We start from the raw sequence: 7,744 nt of genomic DNA, 5'->3' as shown, positions 1-7,744 counted from the left end.
GTGGGACATCAACATTCATAATGAGAAAAATGCTGCTTCCGGCAAATAGAATCAAGGATTCCAATCATGGAGGTGGGTTCCATCTCATATATCGGGATAAGATCGCCTACCATTCATTCCAAATTTCAACCGGCATGTCTTAGAATATTTTCTATCTCAAATATTAAGGTAGGATGACAATCCTATTTCATTAGATTACTGGAGCAATCTCATTTCATAGGATTTAAAGCTTTGGAATAGACGGATACGTTGAAAATAGAGTTTTGACTGTCTGAGAGAAAAAAGATTCTTTTGGCCCATAGAGGCTTTATCCTTTGCTCCACTATATGTCAACATTCACAATAAGAAAAATATTGTTTTTGGATGGCAAATGGAATTAAGGATTCAAATCATGGAGATGGATTCCATCTCATGTATTGGATAGGACCATTCTACCATCATTTTAGCATCTCAATTAGTATGTTTTAAAATATCTCCAATCCCAAGTATCGAGATGGAACAGGACAGGACGGCAATGCATTCTATTTCATTAGAAAATTTAAAAAACTCCTATCCTATAGGATTTAAAGCTTTAATAGAATAAATGGATCTTACGAAAACGGAGTTCCGATCAGCTGGGGGAACGTAGACCCATTGGTCAAATCAAGGTCCTATTATGGTCAACATGGTATTGTTGTTATTATATCAATTAAGTTCTGATGATTTATAATCAAGAGTCTGGAATCCCAATTCATTAGAGCGAGCGAGAGTCAGCTTTTCAACATATCCGTCCTACGGCTAAATTGAGAGCAGCTCGGTAGAGAATTCAGTATGCTATTCTTTTCATGAAGGCTAATCATATCCTCCTTTGAAGATGATTCATCTATGGAGGTTGGATGGATTTTGAAACAATATGAAATTGGGAATTGCACCACATTCCTTGCAAATCATGTCTGCAAGGAGACGAATAGAGCGATGGATTATGTGGCTTCTTTTACAGCGGTGATGTGCATCGGACGGTGGAGTTTTCAAGCTATCTTGGCGAAGCCACTCGGGGACAACGTGAGTTTTTTAGCGATTTTCGTCGCCGTTAACGGTCAAACCTCATGCTTTTCGTTATCGGTCATAGCAAAATACATATATATATATATATCACCTCCCAAGGGGATTAGAGAAAAGTGGACGACCACGAAGGAATTGGCGTTGCCAAGTAATTTGGATTTATTTTTGATGCAAAAGCAATTTGGACTTCATTGTGCCTGTGACAGACATTGAGCCTTGGTCAAGTAAATATGGAGAAATCCTTTCCCTTGGACACTTTGAACAAGGAAAAGGATGTCTAAAAAGAATCTGAGCTGCTTGGGATAAACTTGTTTTTAAATCTCTTGGATGGTTGAGAAAGAAAAGAAAAAAAAAAATGATAGGATGCTTCTGGCCGGGTTTTCATTTTGGTAAATTATCTTTTGGGGTTTCAACCATTGCACTTGTTTAAGGTGTGGGGCTCTTTTGGTAACTCAAATGCCCAGCAAGAAACTTTTTGCCAGCTATACTTTCCAGAGTTTATTTTTTTCAATGTATTTTCCTTTTCTCTTCTTCTTTTCTTCCTTCTTTTCCTCTGTATTCAATGGATAGGGTGGACTGTTCACCCTCCCCTTCTACTCAAAAAAAAAAAAAAAAAATCTGATAGGTGAGATAGCTAAGACTTCCTTCTCTCTTATGAAAGATAAATGAATTATGATTATTATCCATTTAACATTAAGAAGTAATATATAGAGAAATGTAGAACCCTGTAGATAACCTATATGATCTTTTTCCCTCAACCAGGATAAGAGGAATTAATTCTGGCTAAAATTGGGTGAGGGGGATGCCAACCTACCTACGTCATTGGTAACATCCCAGTGACTCTTTTCAGTAACAAATAGCCACGATCCATGTGCAAACTCTCAAAGAGATTTCCTAGAGTATTACAAGATAAGCTTGAAAGATAGGCTGAGGAAAGTTGTAAGTCCAGTGTGCTTGTCCTCTAATGGAAGAATTATAATTCACCAAAGCAAAAGAGATGGTTTTCAGAAAGATGAAAGAAGTATTACTCTTCTTCATCTGTCCACTCTACCACTTGAGCACCTTATGTAAACACATCAATATATAATGTTGTTGAGTAGTATATGAATTTTCAAAATTTGTTTGAAGCAAGATGTGCTATAGATGATCGGCAATTCTTGATCCAATCAATAATAATCTAGGAATCATATTGTATCCAGATTGATGATAAAAGCAAAACCTATTAAGAAAAGCCAAGCCCTCCGATGCCTCTTTGGTTACTTGATCAACTACACTACTAAGTACCATTATATGTAATTATTTCTTAATTATCTTCAAATGCAAACTATTTTGTAGATTTGTAGAGAGGTCTATCTTTGCATATTTCAACAATAAAAGATTAATATTTACCATATGATAAAGAAAAAATTCTAAATAATTCACTAGGCAGTACAATTGCAACTATCTAAATCATTCCAAAAAGCCTTTTGAATTATTCTCATGCTTATCTAATAAGAGCTTGTTTTTCTTTCTAAATCCCTCATTTACCATCCAATGGAAGAAGAAAAGATTTGTGATGAGAATCATCCATGTAAGAAAGATGAACACATGAAAAAATATCATCCTTCTAAAAGTTTTTAAAAAAAGGAACTTCAATTAACATATAGAAAACAATATAAGTATATTGATGGTAAAATGATATAACCACTATAACACTCTGGAGCCAGCCAAATTTTCACTCTCATGGGGAAATGATCCTAGAAAAAGAAATAGAAAAAAACAAAGGAAAAAAAGCATAATAATAAACTTAAAAGCCTTAATTGTATATTGAGTACATGATTTAGAAGAGTCTTTTAGAGATATCTAGATGTATCCTTCTTGATCTTCATATAATGAACGGAAGGAGTTATTTCCAATATTAGCATTCTCTTCTTTTTTTTTTTTTTTTTTTTGGAAAATTCTATATCTTGATAGTCTTTAATATATAGTTTTCTCTCTAAATAACTCCTTTTGGTGATAATGTCATGAACAGCTCCTTCTATCAGTTGCGTTTTGCTTTGTATGGGTAAGAAGTGACAGTATGATATCTCCAAGCATCAATGCACAAATAAATAAATAATTTAACCAAACCATAGTCGCTTCATTATTAACCATTTATTTACAGTTGGTCAATAATTGATGTGCACTGTGTACACAAACAGAAATAGAAATAAGACTAGTGCCTATATAATATTGCATAAGGAAAAAATTCATACTCTCAAGCAGTGAGGCTCCTTATTTTGAATGGATATCTATATGGATAATCTATTATTCAGTTGTCAACCCATTCACATATGTAACGACAGGGAAGCCATGACTTTGAATTAGAGATATTTTGATATAAAACTATATGTTGGATATCAAAGGCATTCACCTTAGGACCTATCTTTTCTGATGGAAGTAAAGGCATTCTTAATATCAAGTAGGCTATTTAATTGCTTTTTGCATATCGAGCTAGAGTTTGAGATAAATAATTCCTGTATTTAATACGTAAGGGAAAAATATTCTTGAATAAAACTATTTATTCAAGTGATTTTCAAAGAGTAAAATTTTCATATCTATTTTCTACTTGATATATCATAATCTCAAGTTTTGCATTAGGTACAATTTTGGCTAAAGGCAAAGGTTGTCATTTTCTTTTACGAAAAAATAAGGAAAGGAAGAGAATTTTCTTGAAGAGTTCAAAACAATAGCATTTTAGACGTATTTATCTAGACAACAGTATGTATAAGAGAGAAAGTATAAAATTAAATTGTAAAAAAAATTGCCAACAGTAGCATTAGACATATAATTAATTTGAAACTTTAGAATACTTCTTGAGTAACCTATGAACATTTTGTGAATAATGTAGAATGCATAAATGACTGAATAATTTTCACTTAGCAAACATTACTCACCTAAGAAGAAATCATGAATGATTTATTTTTTAACAGTTTAGAGAATACTATTAATATGATCATCGGTTTGCTATAATATTTTAATAGACATTCTGATTGTTTTATAGAGGCTCTATTCATATGTTAATGGTGAAAAATTTAGATGATGACCGTCATCTTATTCTTACTGCATTTTAACAACCATGAAATTTATAATAGGTTGTATCTAACATTGGCGTTTGTTATCTACATAGAATCATATTTTTAAATTCAAATGTCAAAATAAGATAAAAAAGGGTTACGCTACACATGAAAAAAATGAGTTTATATATTTTTTTTGGTTGACAATAACTGTGTTAGATAATGACTTTATTTTCACATTATTGATTGTTATTTCTATTATAAAGATGACCATTATAAATAATATCAGTCAAGGCATATGTAAGCGAATAATATTTGTTACAGTCATTATATTGGTAAGCAACAGTTTCCAAATAGGTATATTGTAATGGGACTAATGCTAGCAGAGCAATGACTTGGGTCTAGTCAAATTTGGCTATATTTGTTACAGTCATTATATTGGTAAGCAACAGTTTCCAAATAGGTATATTGTAATGGGACTAATGCTAGCAGAGCAATGACTTGGGTCTAGTCAAATTTGGCTATATTTGTGTCCTGATCTAAATATATGTGTCAAAACTAGGTATAAACCATTTGTACATCTAAACATGACAAATTTTTGTAGAAGTTTGAAAGGTATTTTTCATTGATTGCATGTGCAATGTGTGTGCGCGTGCGCGTGCACACACATAAAGATACAAATCTTGTTCTTTTGGTTGAAGGGATTAGAAAGCAATGTTACGGCATAATAAGTACCCATGATTGAAGAGATTTTAGTAGACAAATCAGCCATGTTAAGTATTGGGATATACCGACTGACCCCCATACACCGACTTACCCTTGGATCGATCCGACCGACACCTGACTCTACCGACCGGACCGACGGACGACTCTACCGACCGGACCGACAACGACTCCGACAATGACTGCCGATAATGGCTGCTGACAATATCCGGCCGAATAGACTCATACTGTTCCCGACCGGTCGAGTGGCCGAACCCACATCACCGACTCACTGTCGGAGGTGGCAGCCGACGTCCGACTTTCACAAGGTACCAGATCAGCCGACGGTGTCTCCGAGTCACCACCCGACGATCCGGCAATCAAATACCGACATACAGTCGGCCAGTCCGTCCAAATGCCGTACAACCACTATGGGCTGTTCTCTTGCCAAGGACATGCTGTACGACCGCCGTGGGGCGTTGTCCTGCCAAGGACATGGGTTAATGACCTGACAACTCACGCCGATTTGACAGCTCCCAATGATTTGACAACTCTCCAGTTGTCTGCACCATTAATGGTGGGACCATACCACATTCTACTATAAAATGGGGTAAGGCAACAGTCTTGGTGAGCTTTCTCGGGCATGGGTAAGCTCTCTAAAGCGCCTCTAAGTTCTTGAGCTCACTCTAGCTCTCTCCCTCTCGCTGAGTTCCACTATTGCCTAATCTTCTCTCTGACTTGACCGTCGGAGGGTCCCCACCGGAGGCATCTCCGGTCAGTGAGGAATCTTCTTGCAGGTGCGCGATCCCAGCGATCAGACGACGGGAGGATCGACCGCAACAGATTTGGCACGCCAGGTAGGAGGGTCGACAGAGGTAAGACAGCGAGCTTCATAGAGCTTGAAAAATCTCTCGAGATTGCAAAAATCAGGGCTCAGCGATCGAGAGCTACCGGATCGACGAGGCACTCTTCCCGTCGGGAAGAGACCCCTCCTTCACCCTCCATGGTGGAACCCAGCTCTCCGCACCCGGTGGTGACCACGGAGGCGCAGATCACGGCGGTCGTGCGGCAAATGACCATTATGACGGACGTGATCAAAAACCTCCAACAGCAACCGACCCAGTTGCCGCACTCGCTGGCGGGGCAACTGGTGGCGCACCCGATGCCCTCCAGGAGCAGCCGCCGACGTCCGCGTCGGTCTCCGTCTCCCCCTCAGGAGCAGCCATCACAGCACTCCCACAGAGAGGGAGAGAGGTGGCCATGGCATGATGCTCACCGGTCTCGATGACCCTCTCCTTCCCAGCTGGAACGAGCAAGGAAGGAGAAGCGACCGCGGACACCGTCTGCCTCCCTCTCAGATTCATCGGGAGACTCGACCCCTGGGGTCTCCCAGCACCGACGGACCGACGACTACTAATGTAGGTTCGAAGAAATCGACCATCGGCTTGCCCAGCTCCAGGTGGACGGACAGAAGTCTTCGAACGATGTCGACTTCCAAACGGCCCAACCTCTCTCCCGACTCATCCTCGACGAGCCGATTCCTAGTTGGTTCAAGATGCCTCATGTGAAGCCTTACGATGGCTCCACCGATCCAGTCGACCATCTGGAGAGCTACAAGGCTCTCATGACAATTCAAGGGGCAACCGATGCCCTCCTCTGCATCGGCTTCCCCGCCACGCTCCGTAAAGCTGCTAGGGTCTGGTATTGTGGTCTCCGCTCAAAAAATATCCACTCCTTCGGATAGCTCGAGCATTCTTTCGTAGCCCACTTCAGCACCAGCCGAAAACTATCGCGAACCTCGGACAGTCTTTTCTCCCTCAAACAGAGAGAAAATGAGACGCTTTGACACTTTGTGGCCCGATTCAATGCGGCCACACTTGAGGTCCGAGACCTCAACGAAGACATGGCTATCTCGACCATAAAGAGGGGACTAAGGGGGTCCCGGTTCACCTATTCCTTGGACAAGACCCTCCCCCGAACGTATGCCGAATTGCTGGAGTGCGCATATAAATACATGCGCGCAGACGAAGGAGCTTCCGACCGACGCCTGACTGAGGGCACGGGTCAGAAGGAGAAGCGAAAGAAAAATTGGGCTCCTGCTAAACCCAGCAGACCCCATCGATAGACGGATCTCGCCCCGACAATGGAGTCTGAGATCGATGCATCACAGGTGTGACTCCTACACCCCTCTCTCCGCTCCACGTGCGCAGATCCTGATAGAGATCGAAGGAGTGGAATATCTACGACGGCCTCGACATCTGAAGGCAAAGGGCCTCGACCAATGCGACTCGATAGCCGATCGCCAAATCTATGGCTCGATCGTCGATCACCGAACTGACGGCTCGATTGTCGAATCTATGCCGAATCTACGACCCGATCGTCGATCCTCGAATCCACGGCTCGATCGTCGATTGCCGAATCTATGACGGCCTTGGCCTCTGAAGGCAAAGGGCCTTAACCAACGTGGCTCAATAGCCGATCGTCGAATCTATGGCTCGATCGTCGATCGCCGAACCGACGGCTCGATTGCCGAATCTACATCGAATCTACGGCCCGATCGTCGATCGCCAAATCCATGGCTCGATCGTCGAATCTACGACGGCCTCGGCCTTTGAAGGCAAAGGGGCTCGACCAACGTGGCTCGATAGTCGATCGTCGAATCTATGGCTCGATCATCGATTACCAAACCGATGGCTCGATTGTCGAATCTACGTCGAATCTACGGCCCGATCGCCGAATCCATGACTCGATCGCCGATCGTCGAATCTACAACAGCCTCGGCCTCTGAAGGCAAAGGGCCTTGACCAACGCGGCTCGATAGCCGATCATCGAATCTACGGCTCGATCGTCGATCATCGAACCGACAGCTCGATTGTTGAATCTACGTCGAATCTACGGCCCGATCATCAATCATCGAATCCATGGCTCGATCACCGATCATCGAATCTATGACGGCCTCGGTCTCT

The sequence above is a fragment of the Elaeis guineensis genome, chromosome 7 (genome assembly GCF_000442705.2).
Source record: "Elaeis guineensis isolate ETL-2024a chromosome 7, EG11, whole genome shotgun sequence".
Taxonomy (NCBI): Eukaryota; Viridiplantae; Streptophyta; class Magnoliopsida; order Arecales; family Arecaceae; genus Elaeis; species Elaeis guineensis.
The sequence above is the reverse complement of the archived record's forward strand: the minus strand, read 5'-3'. Positions refer to the sequence as shown.